This window comes from Tinamus guttatus, unplaced genomic scaffold (assembly GCF_059628265.1).
Source record: "Tinamus guttatus ecotype Peru unplaced genomic scaffold, ASM5962826v1 Tinamus_guttatus_pri_ptg000327l, whole genome shotgun sequence".
Lineage (NCBI taxonomy): Eukaryota > Metazoa > Chordata > Aves > Tinamiformes > Tinamidae > Tinamus > Tinamus guttatus.
In genome coordinates this window covers 3,910,736-3,929,952 of record NW_028288861.1, presented here as the reverse complement: position 1 = coordinate 3,929,952, position 19,217 = coordinate 3,910,736, and positions in this window count along the sequence as shown.

Here is a 19,217-nt window from a genome sequence, read left to right as displayed (position 1 = left end):
TGACCAAGTTAGGCACCTCCGTGTCTAAAATTAACTGTCAACTAAAACTTCAAGTCTACATATTGGTGTATAGCTATTGAAAAAAATAAAAACTGAAAATGGCATGGTGTAAAGACAAGATGGATAAAGACTCAACCTGCACTTAGAAAACTGCTATTGGTATTATCTGGCCACCAAAATATTGATTGTCATTATGCAATTGCCCTGGAACTGGTGCTCCTCATCCCTTCCTGTGAGCAGGCTGGGATGGAAAGTCACTTTTGATGCACATGAGCAGTAATGAAGGGGAGGAAAGGAGTTGGCAGAAAGCAGGTTCACATTTTTTTTAATGGAAAAGTTATCCACTCAGCAACAAAGGTGGTGAAGTTCCCAGTTTGAAAGTACTTTACAATCAGAGGCCTCATCAAGAGAGTCATTTTCAAAAAAGCACCACATTCCCTCATTGCAAATGAATAAAAAGCTGAGAAAACAAGCAGAGAATAAAGCTATTCTCAGCCTGGGGCTGGCTCTGTAGTGTGGCCTAAATCAATCCCCAACCTTTTTTTATGCAGAGTGCACTTACATGCTGATGTGATGGCACAGTTTTGTACAAGAGGTCCCAGGTTTGGTAACTCAAAGTGACTTAGACAGGTTCTTAAAATGCTTTAAAGGAGAAGGCATGGTGTCTGTAATAAATAGACTGTAATTATAAAATGGTATTTGCTCCCATTAGAAACTGAATATTATTGCATTGATTTCAAAGGAGTTATCATCTTATAGAATCTCTGGATTTTTACTCATGACTATCTTTACAGCACAAAATATTATAAAAGTAAACTGTGCTTTACCAATGCATCATATTGTACAATATTCATTTTCAGGGACTTGGTATCTTTACTATGCACTGACAATAACTTAGTACAATAATAAATGCAATAAAATTATAAAAAGTGTGCAATGTCGAGCTACTAAGTTTTGATTCTTTTAATTTGCTTCTTCCTGCTTGAGTCCTTCAGGCCTTACAGCTCTTCACCAAAACACTTTTTTTAAATGACAGTTTAGAGTCTCTCATTTAAATGTCTCCAAAATTATGCTTGAAGAAAAACACAAAATATTGCAAAGACTGTGACAAAATGGAAAAAGTGTCATCACAACTTTATGGATATATTTTAATTTGCATTTCTCCAACTCATTTTGAAAGAAAGTTATCTTTTTAAAATACAAAATAGATGGCAAAAGCCCTAAATATGAAGCAGGTAGCATTCACATTCAAGGAAGCTTGTGGATACCCTGAGTTACCAGTTTACATCTTCTGTTTCTTCATATAATGATCCCTCAAAGGTAACAATAAAACAGTAAGAAGGACTAGTAAAATTTTATTTGACAGGATGTGAGAATTTATCCTATCTCACCAATATCGTTAAGTTTTCCTTCTAACATGCATGCAGAAGATTGACTTAGCAATTAAGAGAGGGGAAATCTAACAAAACCTTTTCACATATCCTTCAAGATACGGATGCATTTTTTAAATATGTCGATACTGTATCATGACATGATACATATGGTCCTCCTTTCTCATGATTTTGAGGATGTATAGGCCAGGATAAGACAAACATTGTACACCACTGCATTTGCTCTTCATGATATATGAAATATCTAGAAATGCAGATGCTCAAGAATGGGCAGAGATTGTGTTCCCTTAGCTAGAAGAGACTAATGTACCACGAAAAAGAAAAAAAAAAAGAAAAAAGAAAAACTTGTTTATGTGCTCATGCATTTCTGCTAATAGGACTAAAAGAAGTATATATTTTTTGAGCATTTCAAGATGAGCTGCTGCAAATGCTCACATAGCGAATATAGATAACTCCTCTGTAAGACCCAAACATTAACCAGAATATCGGAGGTTTCTTCTTCCCTGCCATGTGTCATCTGAATTTGGCAGTATGTCTCCATACTTGTGGATACACTAAAGCGTACTCTCAAAAACAACATCTTAAGGTAACTGCTTGGCACAGGTGAGGACTTTACACACTACCTGCAAAAGTGTTTCCTAAATAGAACTGTTATAGCAGGCAATGCAAAACATAAATTACAGGAAAGAAACTCATGAAAATATATGATGTTATGTAAATTTATACTAACAATTTTATATTTAGTTCAGTGGAATAAACAGTTCAGAAAAGAGACTGTTTCATGAAGTTGCCCAAACTGAGAAGATTAGTGCACTTTTTAGTTTTGTATTGAATGACATGTCTTCTTTTATGGCAAATATCTCACTTATTATGATGCAAACTGACAAATATTTGTTCTGTGTGAGTCTGGTGAGTCATTTAAGTGAATTCTGTCTCAATGAGGAAGCTCATTCTCAAGACCAATCCAGACTCTTAAGCAAATTTTGAAGAATGGTTGACTAACTACTAACTAATTATTTCTAAATGTCATAGAAGAAGCTGCTACATCTATACAGAAAGAATTCACATTTAAAAAAAAATATAAACCAAGTGAATCCCAGGTAATTTCTTTTTGCACTTTTATGACTCAAAATGAACAAATTAGATACATTGCAAACTTACAGAAATCTGTGCTGCAACAAGTTTCATATCAGCTTAATATGTCTTTCCTAAGAAGAAGCTATTGTGCTAAGTGAATTTATGCAAGACCTAGATATTACAAAGGGTAAGTGGTATGATTTTCTTTGTGGGTGATATAATCAAGCAAATGAGAAAGCTCATTTGAGAAATTAACTCTACTTTAGTTTAATGTGTTTATTTCCAAGAGACTTGTTTCTTTATATTGTTGTTAATGCACTTAGGTCCCATGGGAAATGTGCTTTTCCGGTCATAAATGAAAGATTTGGCCATAAGCTCTAGGAAAGGGCTTAAAGGTTTCTTCCTCAAGGGAAAGCTGAAATCTGTGTTAATCATCTATGAAAGTCACATAACTAAACTTCTTGTTAGTGTTAGATAATTATTGTGGATCTTTTTCCTTCATTTGTCTACTTGCAAACACATATGATATAGAACACGCTGAAAAAAAAAAGCTTCTAATCATTCAGAATCAAGATTTCTCTGTGTTTTGACATGAGAAATAGGCTTTAATTTTACATCAGAAAACATTTATTAATATTCTCGGACTGCATTCTGCTGTATCATATGTGGCTATTAAGTACTACTAGTAGTATAATATCGTTGTTGCATTTAGCATTACCAGACCCTCTAGAAAACAAAAGAGAAAAAAAGAATTTACTACTGAACCTACATGCCATTTTCAGAATTATTTTTTGAAGTTCTTCATGTACATAGAAGAAGGCATAAAAACAGTAAATTTCAATTCTGATTTGCATTTCTGTTAATCTAAACTTTTACTCCGTTGAAACATAATTTAACTAAGACTGAGAAAGATGCAGTGAAGGTCTGTGGCTTGAAGATCACAATCTGGAGCTCTTTGTCTCCCTGTTATGGTTGGGTTACAAAATCCTACTGCCTTTGCAACTCTCTGGATATCCACTCCCTTAAGTTCATGTACTTCAATGGTTTGAGCTACCAGGTGCTGAAACTGCAGCAACTTTCTCAAATCCCTGAGGCATTCGCCTCCCACTTTTAGGCACTTGAACGGATATTCCAGATGACTATTTCTTTCTATCTAAACTTTCTACTCGGGAAGAGATTTTTCTTTCAATCACGCTAGTTAAAATATAAATTTCTCATCTGACTCTAATTTAGAACAATAGAAATATCTGATTATGTCACTTCCAATATGTCTTTCTCAGCTGCAGAATATTTAAGGTGATAATACTCATGTCAATTTTGTGTTAATAAATCAATATTTTATATAGTATATATTTTATACATGAAGCATTTTATGCAAAATAAATATTTAAAAAAAAAAAACAGCCAGGAACTATGAACACATGCAACTTGGATAACATGAAATCACTTGTTATTTTTTTCAAAAACATGATATTAAATGTGTAGTAGTACCTATTTACATATTTACAATTCTACTAAACCAGAAAAGTTACCAACATCATTTGGTTCCAATTTTCTCATAAAAAAACTGATGCTGAAAACTGAAAACATATTTCAATTTTAATAAAACTTACTGGTCTATGAAAAACTGTTCTATGAAACAAAATCAAATACTTCACGATAATACCACGTTGATGTCTAACCTGGGTGCTAGTGGAGGAGATACAAATGAAGTGATGTCATGTGCCTGGAATTTTACCTTTATGTGAATCTTCAGATATTGTTTATTGATGGGATAATATTTATTGGTCAGTGACCCAATGTTATGCTGCAATTTTTGAATAGTTGAACATTGGTTGAGTTTCTCCAAGGTAAAATAGTTAAGGCTAACATGTCATCATTCCTTTATAAAAATATGCAATGTATGTCCACCTCTTATATGAGTTCCCTGTGACACACTCCAAGAAACTACCACATCTTCAGTACCAATATCTATGCTAGTTTAGCAGTAACATCAGAAGGTTCATCAGCTCTTCTCACATTTTCACCAAACCTGAAATATCTCCTAATCGTCCTATCAGTCTTTCTGGCTTATTGTGGATTAATTTTTGCTATTTTGCTCAGGTTAGCTCCCCTCTACAAGAACCGGTCCAAGTCAGAAGGCCACTGTTTTACTTTTCTGGACAATCAGTCTTAAAAAAAAGAGAAGAGACTTCTTGGTGCGCAGAAGATGCGTTCATAGGTTAATCAAAGTCCCTTTAAATTCCAGTTCTTTGGGTTCTGGATGGGAAAACCAAATTCTAGCATACTATTTTAAGTTGTTATTATTACTGCAGCCAAACTTAGATCAAGCTCCATTGTGCTAAGCAACGAAAAAACAACAAACATTTCTGCCTCAAAAAATCTATAGCTTCATCAAGCATAAAGAGGTAATGCTTGGAAGTACCATATCCAGTTACAAATTGGGAATTGAATTACATCAAGTGTTTTAGCTCCAGGTCAAAGTACTGAAGGCAAGTACACTCTCACATGCATTCTCTCTCACACACACAAACATACATATGTACATACTTATACATACATGTGTATATTACACATACACATGCATACACACATATACATATAATTTTAGATGCATGAATGTCCTTTGAAAGGAAATTCACAAATATGACTAATTCAGAATATACTAAGCAGGGTGGGCAGCAAACATGAAAGTGAACTGGCTAGCAGGTTGCCATAACTGATTAAACTGGCCATAATGTAGCACTGGAAGGAAAAGAGTAAATTATATTTTTTTCTTTCACATTTATGTATTTCTCTGAGGTCTTGACCTAAGTGACCATGAAAGATGAAGACTTACAGTTCATACTCTCAATTTTGACACTCTTAAATCAGCCCCTTCTGTACAGGTTCATCTTTCTATGCCTCCAAAATCCTTATTATATAATATTTTAATAGTTAGTATATTTAACCAGGAGATAGATCTTATAAGTTCTAGGCTCTCCTTACCCTGATAATTTTTAAAAGTCATCTAGCACCAAAGCAGTCGCAGAAAGGATACATCTTACTCCCCACCTCTTCAGGTTAGGACATTGAACAGCAAAGAGTTCAGAGAAAAAGAAAGCAGCATTAACTCACAGCCCTGTGATGGAGATTTTCTAATGGAAGAATCTGGGTCTTCTGAACTCAGTCCTAATTTCAAAAGGCTGAACATTTTCTCAGGCATAGATAGTTCTAATATTCTCATTCACAGGGCACATAACTGATTCTTTCCTGCCATTATTACGTTAGCTTGTACGGATATTGTTCTATTGTTCTAAGGATTTTGGGGAGTACTTCCCCAAATCCTTTAGAATAATCCCCAAATTTATTCTGTTAATTATATAAAAGGAGTGTTCCTGTTTGAGCATGAACGTGAATTTTACCACTGGGTGAGAAAGCACAATGGTTTTTCCCTGCTCGTCAGTTTATATTAATTTCTATGAGCTTATATGAGTTCAAGCATGTTTTCAAGCAAGAGCTTGTTACTTTTAAATTTTAATATGAAACTTGAGATTCTTGTCTGCCAGTTCCAAAGAACAGTTCTCTTTTAATTCCAATGAACACGCTGAAGGAGGCCTTCGTAAATGAGTGGGGTAACATTTACAGAACACCATTTGTGCATTCGGCAACAGTCCTCACACTGTCTGTTTAACGGAATTGGCCTTCACTTCTGTTTCGGAATGTGATGAATGGCATCATTCAATAATATATGTTTGTCAAGTTGCAATCTTGCGCAGTGTTAAGCACAGTGTTAAGTAAGGTCAAGCCTGCATATAAAATATATTTTCTAATAAAAAGACAGAAAATGACAGGAAAAAAATGTTGTAGCTGTCTGTGTCATTGAATTTACTGAGAGGACATTAATTATTGGCAATTTTGTTTCACATTGGGTTTACTGTGCACCAACTGGATGGAATTGCGTCCTGGAATCTAAATTAAAAAAAGAAAAATCAGTGCCTATACTCTTACTTTTCTTACAAAATCCTTCACTGCTAATAAAAATGGACCCTCATTAACACGCGAGTAGGAAGGTAATTGCTATTTATTCACATGTATTAAGCAATAAAAATGCAGGACACATATGCACAAATGCATACTGGAGATGAAGAATTCCTCCTGGAATTACAAAATGGCTGTGAGACTGTAACTCCTCAGTGCTAACCCCTCAGTAATTTTAGTAGTTCTTTCTTCCTAAAAAGCATATTGATAATCCATACACTTTTGAACAACTCCATGATGAATCTTTCTCCAACAATACTTAAATAAGATTGTGGTCTTCCTTATTGAGTAGTAAGCATCCATCAATACTAATCATATTTGTTTAAGGTACATTCAAGGTAAACCAGAGAAAATAAGAAAGACAATTAATGGCATATTGAATAGATCAAACTTTATTTGTATTAAATCTACTCTCCCAAGAAGCATTTTCTACTAATGCTGTTTTCTGCAAGTGATAGAAGTTTGAACCTTGGTGTAGCAGATAAGTCATTGATCTGTCGTCAGACTTTTCCCTACCTCCCACAGTATTGCGCTTCAAAAGTTTGTTTGGAAATGAAACCAAATTCTATGTTTCCTCTACAGATGGTTGACCTCTTTCAGTTAGTGGCTGCATTACTCATTTAAACAATTATACAGGTCAGAATGGTGTAATCTAAATTATTTAGTCTCTGGGTGTTTTTCAGACACCACTGACAGACCGAGAGGATCCAGCTGCTGGTTGTACCTGGATTTGAACTCCACAAGATAACCGAGCTTTAGCTAAGAGTTTCAGTCACCATCCATCGCTCTATCTGCAAGAGCACATACCACAACACTGCGAGCTCCTCCTTAGGGAACCAAAGGCTGGTACGTATCAAAATGTGCAAACAGACAGACTAATCGTTTTTTGACAAAACACTCATGATAGTTTTCACTTGTTGTGGAATAAAAATACCTGGATGTTCCTTCGTCATGCAAAATATCTTAAAAATACCTTTTTTGTTTGTCCCCCACAGGGAGCAATTCAAGTCTACCAAACAGACTAGCAAAATATTATGATAACCTTTTCTATCCTAATTTGTACTGGAGGCTGTGTGTGTGCTAGGATCAACATTAATTACTGTATAACATTTCAGCTGTGTAGTTCATAGAAATGTCAGGGAGTTAGCTGAAGGGGCTGCAGGGTCCTGATAGCAGCGGGGGGTAAGTGGCCTCAGCCATTGTGCAGCCTGCGGCTGACGGGAATTTGCAAAAATAGAATCCATAACTGAGGTGTTAAAGCTAACTAACCCCAATACAAAGTTATGTTTCGCCAGGGAAACCATCACCTACATAAAGTGCTCCCCAGCAATTACTTGCATTTTCTACAAAAATTTAAGTTAATAAAGTCTGAGTTCCAACAGTTAGCAAAACAGACTGTAATAATGATTCTACATAATAAGGGATCTACTCTGTTAAAGTTAATATATCAGTTTGAATTAATGCATTTTAAATTCAGATTCTTTTTGCAGCTTGAATCCAAACTAATTACAGGTTTTAAATTGTCACTAGCAGGAGCTCAGCCAAGGCATATTTCCTCTCTTCTTTAGTTGCACCCTGAGAATTCATGAATCAATTTTTTTCTGGGTCATGACTTTGCCCTGCCAGGAGCAGAGAAAACCCTTCAGTGTGAAGAAAATTTAATGGCAGAGATCCCAGTACAGGCAGAATTTGCACGCAAATGGCTATGAAGTAAATGGCAGAGGAACTTTCCAATGCCTGAGAAAGAAACCTTAAAATCATTTGTATTAATCCCAACAGCAATGAATTAAGCAAATAGTTTTAAGCACAGCAGTATCCATGTCTGTCATGGCAATTTCGGATTGTTGGACAATTTGGGAAAGGGTTGCTTTTGCAAGCCTTTTCTTTAAACAGTAGAGGTCACCTTAGTACAAGTCTCCTCTTTCTTAAAAAAAAAAAAGCCCACAACAATAGTAAAAATGCTTTTTCTAGCCAGTTCTGACAAACTATGTTTTTCAAAACTACTCCCAACTTCCTTCTGACATTTTCTATAAATTAGAAAAAAATATATATGTATATGTATGTATATAACACATATATATATATGTGTGTGTGTGTGTGTGTGCGTACAGAGAGAGAGAGAGAGCTCGTTTGGCTTCACTCTATTTCTCTATAGGGATATTCAGTAGGGAAAGAGGATTTTTAGAAATCAGTTTACAGGTTTAATCAGTGATTTATACAAATAATTCACTTTGATATCTGAAAATTAATTTGTTTAATCTTTATCATTATATAAATATCTGTCACACTTGGACTTTTTTGTATGTAGGTATCTTTTATATTTACCATGGAGAAAAATGTGACAAAGTAATTTATTTCTTGGGAGGAAATTCTCAGACATAAATTGCACCTATCAAAATTCACTCATCTTCATTTAAAAAAAGCATTCAGAAGCCTGACAAATCAACAAAAGATACAGTAAATTAGCATAAAATATATCCAGCTTAATACAAATTGACAAAGCTTTTTCTGCAGTATTTGTTTTCATGACATGGCTACCTTTTATCAGCATTGTACCTAACATCACCTTGGAAACTGCTTTCTGGAAAGCTTTACCAGACCCTGAGAATGAAAGTAGCAAGTTATTTGATAAACACTTAGAAGACTCTATGCATAGTGAAGGAATTTTTGTAATAATTTATGACCTATCAGAAATGGATGCTTTGCTAAAATCTGGCTGTTTTAAGTGCTTATACATTTCCAAAGGTATTATGAAAAATGCTGTACAGAAGCTTGCCTCACATGTAAATATATTGTTTAATATTTAAAGAGTTTACATTATCAGATTCTGACTTGAAAAGGTGTAAAAGGACTGTTTAGGCAATCTTTTCCTCCAAATGGGGTTTTTAAAGGAGACATAGTAAAAGTCTGAGTTAATATCTTAAAATGGTTTTCTTCATACATTGTCACTTCAGAAATGAAATGCCTGGGACATTTTTGAATGCTATTTTTTTTCTAAACCGCTCGATTAGATTTCCTGTTTGAGTGATTTGTGACGAAAACATTTTTATAGATACATATTTTTTTCTGATTACCAAACTGCATTAGACACAAACGTCTCCTTGAAACTAGTTTACAGTTTAGAAACAGGTCTAATAGCAGGTGAACGCCGAAAAATATGCAAACAAAATGGCAGACATGAATGACTTCATTTAAGGCATAATTGCTTCTCATCAACCCAAGAAATCATGCAGAAACAGTCCCTGTTTCAGACAGCCGGGAAGAGCCTAGAGAAATCACTCAGGCATGGGCTCTAAATGGAAGGTCCACTCCTGGGTCTCGGCCAGACAACCGCTCCATACACAGATCCAAGCCTAGGGACAATAGTCCTTAGAATCACAGTTCATCATAACAGATAATTATACAGCAAGTAAAACAATAAGGTATTTTGGCCTTTGAATATATAGACTAATTGTGGACTATGGAGTTCTGCCTGGGAGGCGTAAAACACACCCCTCCATGAGTCACTTTATTGTGGTGGGGAGTGGCATAAATTTGGTGGAAAGGGACTTTAGGAACTGGTGAGTTCCATATGTTGTTTTTTTCTGTACGTCTCGGGCACGTAGCCAGAGCTTCCACGCACTCAGCTAGAAGCTTTTTTTGAAAAAAATTTCTTCCTTGCTGGCTGTTTAAATGTTTTAAGGAACAATTTTTTTTAAAGCAAAGTCAGTAACCACAATTATTTTCCTCTTTTAACCATAATAATGTTTCAACCGGCATAAGGTGGAAAGAATTATACTAGTCTTTTCAAATGGAAAATATGTTCAGATTATACATGCTTTTTCATATCGATGAATTCATACCATTGGGCCAAAATATTCCCTGAAATTATTGCATGCTATTTGTTTTCTGGGTTGTTTGTGGAGACAAAAAAAAAAAAAAAAAAGGAGGGGGGGGAAAGGAAATACATGTAATTCAAGCCTGAACAGCTTTTGAATCATTTTGAACCCGTCTTCCTACTTTATGCTCAGCCAGTTCTTTTTCTTTTATTTAAAAAGATGACAAGCAAGCAAACTCTTTTATAGCAAATACAAGTGTTAGTTCTTGGATGCCAAGCGGAGAGTGCAAATGCATAAGGCGGCTGACCCCCTGCCCTAGGAAACAAGCACCCTATCTCTGCAATTTGTGCAGCCCCACTGCCAGCCAATTAACTCGAAGTTGAGTTTTGACTCAAACTCATGACCCTTCAATCCACACAGTCATGTGTTACATCTGGTATCATTGAATCAGCCCTTACATTTTGGCTTTTTTTTTTTTTTTTTAAAGTCCACTTCTTTCTGCCAATTTTTTTTTTCTTTGCTAACTACTAATGATGATTCAAGAAGCTTTGTACACTATCTGCATATTTGTTTGTTTTTGACTACAGCTCCCTTGGAAAAAATCTGGCATACATTTTTCTTTTCTAAGAATACCATTCAATCCTGCATTTCATGATACCCTTTTTTCCTCTTCTGTACTATAATGGTGACCATTACATCATGTACCCTGAGGGCTGTGCTTAAAAAGAGAAAGGATGGTGAAATTAGCAAAAATAAAAGGAACTCCCTGACTTGAATTCACAAAATGTGCTTGTTTTTGTTAAACAAAACAAAATCTGCAGTGACGGTAGCAAGTTCAATAACGTGTAGTGCATACGTTTTCTTTCAGCTACAAAGCACCTTCCTTAAGAAATGCTTTAAAAATACTGAATGTAAACTCCTGAAGATATTAAGTAGTACTCCCAAAGCTGTGAGTACATTTCTTGACTTATTTTTAGTGTTTTTCATCAGAGCACAATTTATTATTCTCAACTTGTTTTCAATTCAGTTATTTGCAAAATTCTCTTCTAAAAATTCTAATGAAATGAAGAGAGGCATTCGATTTCTTTCATTTTTTTCAGATACCAGAGCAGAAGAATTAGAGTTGAAAATACTCCATGCTAGACACTTTTATTCAGTGTACTGTTTTTCTAACAGTACTGTTTTTCTAACAATCAGAATTTCGAACAATTGCAGAAGTACCGCAAATGGCAGCTACTGTTGATAAAGCTAGATAATTCCAATGGTGAACATGTAATCAGGCTTTCAGGTTTTAAACATTCTTTTTTTTTCTCGTCATGCCTGCACTGGATTTTCTCACTCAGTTATTGTGCGTGCACTGCTTCATCCTTATGTCAGTATCTTTTCATGTAAGTCTTCTATTTGCCTTTTGAAACTAGATGAATGTATACACACACACACATACATAAATACATGTACGTATATGTTTGTGTGCATCCAAAATCAATTGAAAAAATAATATTCTGACACTGATACAAAAGTTGTTCTTGCTGCAGTAAAAGTAGTCATATTTCAAATGTTATTTGCATTTATAAAAAATATTTTTGTGACTATTGTATATAGGTACGATAATGTAATTGTATCATACATAATAGTCTTTTAGCCATCAGTGAAAAAGAAATGATACATTATTATTGAATGATGTGATATTTAAATACAAAAGCAGTCGAGTGCCCTATCAGTTTCCTCTTAATATTTTGCTGGTATGAATGTTTTTCTGACTTCTAAATCACACATTTGCTAAAATGAGCTCTGCTAGATATCAGTTTGAACACAGGCACAATGTGTCTCAGTCAGATTCATAAAACAGATAGCTGAACTAGAGTTTGACTTTTGACATCAACAATCTGACTTCAATATTTCTCCACAAAAAGACTTCTGACTCTCATTGCTGTTTAAATGTGATGGATAGCTTTTCAGCTGCTGACAGCAATGAATATAATAAATGTAATCATCCACACTGGGGGCTGAATATTTCTATTTTTTAAGTTTTCCATCTCGTGCCTTAGAAATGACAAAGTAACACCTGCAGTATTACAGTAACTCCTTTCTTACAAAACTGAAATACAAAAATATTATTATAAGTTGTCTATGTATTAGTCCTTCAGTGCTAAATAATCTTTTAATTACCTACTTTTTTTTTTTTAATCTAAGAAACACTTGCAGAAATAGAGCTTAATTTGAATGCTGTTCACTTCTCTGATCATCTGGGTTTTCATTGTCATTGCTTCATAATAATTTAATGTCATATATAATGACATAAAACCAGGGAAAATCAAAGAAGCTGCCAATCTGAACTGATCTAAGCTTTCATGAGTATAAGCACAGAAAAGCTTGATTTGTTTGTGCCAACAACATTCACCATGGTCTGTATCTAACTGGGCTAGTATTTTCTTGCTGTTTCATTTTGAAATAGTCTTTCAGCATACAGCGTACAGCTTAATCAGAGTGTTTTATCTACCACAATTAACAAAATGAGTGAATGTATATATTGGCAATACATAAAAAAGTATTAAAATGATGTTTACCATTTAGTTAGCTAAACATTTTACCATCCTACTTTTTCATTTTGCTTCATGTTTAAGCAATTATTATTATGTTTGTGACTAAAAGTGTATAGCTGGACCACATGCACATTTCAGTGCTAAATTTCCATTAAGTGACATTACAGAGAAACATCTTTCCTTAGTGCAAACTTACTTGGAAACACGCAAAACTGCAGTTTGTGTTTTCCCCAGTCTCTGAAAGCAGTGACTTCTCTTATTTTACATCTAATTAAAAGTTTATGGAGATGCAATGGATTTTTGTGCAAATTAGAATTAATTAGAGTTATTAAGAAGCCACGAAAAGAAGGATTTGAGAAATAGTGAGAAATATTATTTAAACCCTAATGGAATTCAGTGAAACCCACAGGTCTATTACAGGCCCCTGATTTGCCAGGATCACTGCAGGGAATCTAACATTAATAAGCACACTGGTAATTAAATCATTTGTTACTTTGTCTGTAATGTTGTAATGTTTCACTGATACTCTGTCAGAGCTCTTTGTGCAGATCAGAGCTAATCAAAGGTAATCAATTTTCAGCATTTGAGAAATCTGTAAATGATTATACATTCATCAGATCATTTAGTGGAGTGCAAGGAAAGTGCAATGCAATTAATCTTCCTGCATGAGGAGGAATTACCACCACAGAATTCAACAGTTATAATTAATTTCATTGTCTTGCTGTGAATTTTGATTGCTTTTCTTTGGACTGTATAGTACAAATGATGATTCATTGCAAAGTATTTGCAAAGCAAACACACCAGTGTGCTATGCAAATTAAAGTAGCTGTATAACAGATAGGTTTCAAACTTCCTATTTACTCAGGGTTGTTGAGTACTAATTTGCCAAATAATTGCTTGTTAACTTTATACTCTCTTCCTCTGAATATTGAGATTGGTAACCAATATAAATAGAAAGCACATGCTGTTTGATATCTTATGGTTGGTATTCAAAATACTAGTTAGCTAATACTAATACCTAAACTTGCACTCAACTAGAAAAAGCATAATTTGCAACATATCTTTTTCACTAAAAAACATTCATGCTGTTAATTATTTCATATATATTTTTCAATTAAAACTTTACTGAAACACAAACAAGAATTTGTAGCAGCTTTAGTTACAGAAGCTGAAAGGCAGCAAAACAAAGCGTGTTTTCCTTCGCCATTGTTCATTTCATATTAATTTTTCTTCATTCCCACTACTAAATGTTAAGGAGATTTTTCAGGATATCACCCAATTTATGGTAGGCTCTACAGAAACAATTAGAAACATAGTCCATGCCCTAAATACCAAACTGTCAAAAGCCTAATGTTGTGCTCAAGGCTCCCATACCAAACCAGAGCCTACTTGAAGTGACTGGAGTGCTGAGAAGACACATATGCCACTGCAGATTCAGTTACAGGACTGGAATTTAATTTAAGACTTTGGTACAAAACAAGGTGCTACAGGCAATAAGCCTGATTCAGACTTCACTCTTTGTTAGTAAAATCCTAAAAGAGGAGAGATGTCCAGTTTTGAGGAATGCCAAATTGTTGTAAAAGCACATGAATATCAAAATGTTTTAAATTGCGACTTGTAGAGGGGACTGTGGGAGTAAACATTTAGGTAAAAGTGGTAAGAATGTGTAGTTACAGGCTATATATTTAAAATGTCAGTGCATGATTTCAATTTCATTTAAAAAATGATAATAACTAACAAATACTGGGAATTATCAGTAGATGTCTAGTTAATCATTATTGGCATTATTGTATTTTAGATACGATGCAACTTAATTTACACCAAGCTTGAAGGTTTCATTACAAAGGCAAAGCACTATAAATCTGCACTATTTTTTTCCTCTACAAATGAGGGCCAGCAACAGTAATTATGTATACACATATATATGCATATATATACATATATATGTGTGTGTATATATACATATATATATATATATGTATGCTTTAAAGGCCAAATCTTCTGTTGCTAAATGCTGTCTTTATGACAGCATCACAAATAGTCTGCAAGTCAGTAATATAAGAGGTATTTAAAAAAACCAGAATTTTCACTGACAGCGCGAGGATGGAAGGTCAGACTGGTCCCTTTATTAAATAAATATTACAGGTCCCTTTAATAAATAAATAATAAAATCTAAATGTTGTGCAACCAGCTTGGGTACAATACTAACAGAGGACAGAAAGAGAGATGTTCAGATCTTTGAAGTGCCAAAGTGGGGAACTGGAAATACTGATTGTGTAAGTGCTTCTAAGAGCCCTGGAAAATTCTCAGAATGGAAGTATACAGAAACTTGGGACATTGGAACTCCCTCTCTTCTCTATTTTAACCTGCTTGGCCATGAACAAGTCAATAGGCAAAGCCTGATCCAATATTTACTGTCCACAGATGAAATTACAGATGCATAAATCTTAATAGGAAGTAAATACTGTTTTTCCAAATTTAGAGTTGAGCAGGAAGAGATTCTTTCCACTTAAATCTATTCCACTATCTCTTCACAGCTAAAAATGCTTTTGCAGATTGCCTCATTCCTGGCAAAAGTAAAAACTAAAACAAAGGCAAACCTTAAAATTCACAGGACAATAATTATATATTGCACGCACCTAAGGAGCATATGCTGCTATTGAATTAAGAAATGTTTTATATATATACATATATATATATACATACATATATATATATGTATACATATATATATATATATATATATATATATATATATATATATATATACATATATATATGTATACATATATATATACATATATATATATGGCTGTGCTGCCATCCAGAGGGACCTGGACAGACTGGACAACTGGGCGGTGAAAAACCTCATGCAGTTCAACAAGGCCAAGTGCAAGGTCCTGCACCTGGGGAGGAATAACCCCAGACACCAGTACAGGCTGGGGACCGAGCTTGTGGAGAGCAGCTCTGCGGAGAAAGACCTGGGTGTCATGGTGGACGACAAGTTGACCATGAGGCAGCAGTGTGCCCTCGTGGCCAAAAAGGCCAATGGGATCCTGGGGTGCATTAAGAAGAGCGTCTCCAGCAGGTCGAGGGAGGTGATCCTGCCCCTCTACTCAGCCCTGGTGAGGCCGCATCTGGAGTACTGTGTCCAGTTCTGGGCTCCACAGTACAAGAGGGATGTGGAGCTGCTGGAGAGAGTCCAGCGCAGGGCTACAAGGATGATCAGGGGCCTGGAACATCTGCCCTATGAGGAGAGGCTGAGGGAGCTGGGCCTGTTCAGCCTGGAGAAGAGAAGGCTGAGAGGGGATCTAATCAGTGTATATAAATACCTCAAGGGAGGGAGTGCAGAGGACGGTCATGGTCTCTTTTCAGTGGTGGCCACTGATAGGACTAGAGGAAATGGCCGGAAACTGAAACATCAAAAATTCCATAGGAACTTAAGGAAAAATTTCTTAACAGTGAGGGTGACAGAGCACTGGAACAGGCTGCCCAGAGAGGTTGTGGAGTCTCCTTCTCTGGAGATCTTCAAAACCCGCTTGGATGCAGTCCTGTGCCACGTGCTTTAGGTGTCCCTGCGTATGCAGGGGGGTTGGACTAGATGATCTCTAGAGGTCCCTTCCAACCCTAAGCATTCTATGATTCTATGATTCTATGATTCTATATATATATATATAATTATTAGCTTTTTCAATCTAAAAATCCATTACAGTGCACAGCTCAAAAGAGTGGGAAAACTTTACTTGACAGGTATTGGGTTTACAGTGGATATATATATATATATATATATATGCTTTTAGTGAAAGCTCTCAAACCTGTAAAATTGTACTGGAAAACTCAGAAAGGCAGTTCTCATAAAATGGGGTGTAGTTAGAGAGAAAACCGTTTCAGGCAGGTCAACTGATTTGGACCATCCTCACAGTGCATGCATCATGTGCTTGTTCATCACAACTGTAGGAAGAAACTCCTGAGAAGAAAATATTTCTGAGCCTCTTAGTGGAATATTTCTTTTAGAGTTGAACAGCAGGTGAAAGGAAAAGATGAAGGGCAAGTTTTTCAACCCATGGAATCCCCTTACACTTAGAGCCATGAGCTCTCTATTTTAACAGAGATTAGATGAGGACCAGTATGACATTATCCAATCCAACTGAAGACACACAGACCAAGAATTTCTGTGTGCCACATTTGCTCCAGGTTCTTCTTTCAAGGAAATCCCAGAAAGATAAAATATAGGAAAAGCAATATAAATGTGATGTCATGCATATTCTAAATCCCTGCATGCAAGCACAGATATTTTCACCTTCAATTTTTCATAAGGAAACAGAGAATCTCTTTCTTCAGTACTATCCCCTCCTTTCTTCTGACTATATGGAAGGCTTAAGAGCCACATACAGTGAAGAGATTGAGACTGGTCAGTTTAGTGCTGCATCAAGTACATTCCCAAAATGCACACTGACCTCTTGCTGGCCCCACTCAGTTCACTTTTCTTTGTCATCATAACCTCTGTAACGCCAGGGAGACCTGCAGTCATACCCTTATTCTATGCTCCAAGCCATTTAGCTTGTTTGAATAGCACTGTGTTCACTTTTTGTAGGTAAGGTAACCCATATTTGAGTTCATTTTTTTTTTATTATTTTGCTTTTTCTTTCATTTCTTTCAATGATCTTTCATTATCTAAAGTTTAGATTTCTGCCAAGTTTTTGAACTGCGGTTGTCAGCGTATTGCCCACAACTCTGGGATTCTTTGTTGAAGCTGTAGAAATAAAATGAATAGTATAAAAGCTTGATGGCATCTGTGGATAGGAAACTCATTAAAAGCCCCAGCCTTCTGTTTTATTTCTAACCACACTGCCCTGTGGGATTTCAAGGTCTTGCAGGATGAAACCAGCAGGACTCATTACTTCTAAAACAATGTTTAGAGTTCTATTGGTGCTGGAATGCTTCTGCCAGTCAGGTAAAAACCTAGGCCTTTATCCTTCCTGGGACAATACCAGGCAGCTCAGAAACTGCTTGGAAAAGTCATGCCTTTGAATGCAACTGCAGGTGTTGCTCCTCAAAGACTGTTGGTACCCTCCTATGCACCCTTCAAAGGAATAATAGAAAATTCACTTTGGGATTCAAATGAAGTCTAAGAAAAATTGAAATAATAGGAACACACTTTTGAGACTTCCTACATTTTTCCCACGAGCCTATGGACCATGACTAATACCCTGAGGGCAAAAAAACATCCTTTTTCCCTCTTACACAGGCATAGAATTCACTGTGTCAGATAAATAAGCTTCATGACCTCACCTTGTTTGAGGCTACCATTCAATTACTAGCAAAGACTAGTCACCGCAGTGAGAAAAGAGTGGCATTCTGATTGCTCACATTAATTAGAAATAGTTCAAAATTTATATCATAAAAGAACATTAAAAATATTATGGAATTCCTCCAGAAGAAATAAATTCAGGAGATTTAGTGAAAAGTATATTAGTATTAGTTCAAGTGAATCACATGGCTCACTTTTCCTGTATGACTAGACATAACATGACAATATTCTTGAATATATGATAAAAACATTTAGGACCTTGCAATTGTGGAAGTGATTCAGTTGCTTAAGGCAGTACCATAGATTTATCAAGTAGAATTCCTGTTACAGATTTTCTGAATAACTTACACATAATGGCTTAAAATGTCAACTGTTTTGTTAAAATTTCTAAGGCAGTAATGATTACTAAATTTTGCACTTTGGTATATAAACTTATTCTTTAAAAGGTACAGATCTGGCACGCATATTGAAATCTTCTTAAAGAATCCATGACTATAGCTATATAAAACTATGTGAACTATTTAAAAAGTCAACAATGATATGCCCAGAACTTAGCTTATAGATGAGATTTCATGACCTTTCACACCTGACTAAACATGTTTTAAAGCAAAGTTGCTTTAGCCACAGATTTTCTTTATAGATGATCAGTTCACATAAAGATCACATTCCTATAGTTCATAAAACAGTAAGTCACAATGACACCCATAAGGATAGAAGAGACAGCTGAGAAGTAGAATATCCTTTTTGTCTAAGAACTAATAGTCATCAGGTGCTTTAAACAATAACAGCAATAAATGACAAACAGCTGGATTACCAAAATAAAAACTGTAAGGAGTCTGTCTTTTCAAACAAGTTTTCCAGCAATAGGCTTGTCACTGTCCCATTTAATGGATTAGTTGCAGTGTTTAGTCGTGAAAATACAAGCCAACAGAAAGAAATACACTCTTTTCTGATCAGCTTTCAAAACTATAAAGAAAAGCAGTGGCAAATATTTTTTTCTTGTTGCTTTTCTTTCTATTTCATGTGTCTACGTCAAATACGTACGTACTAAAGTACG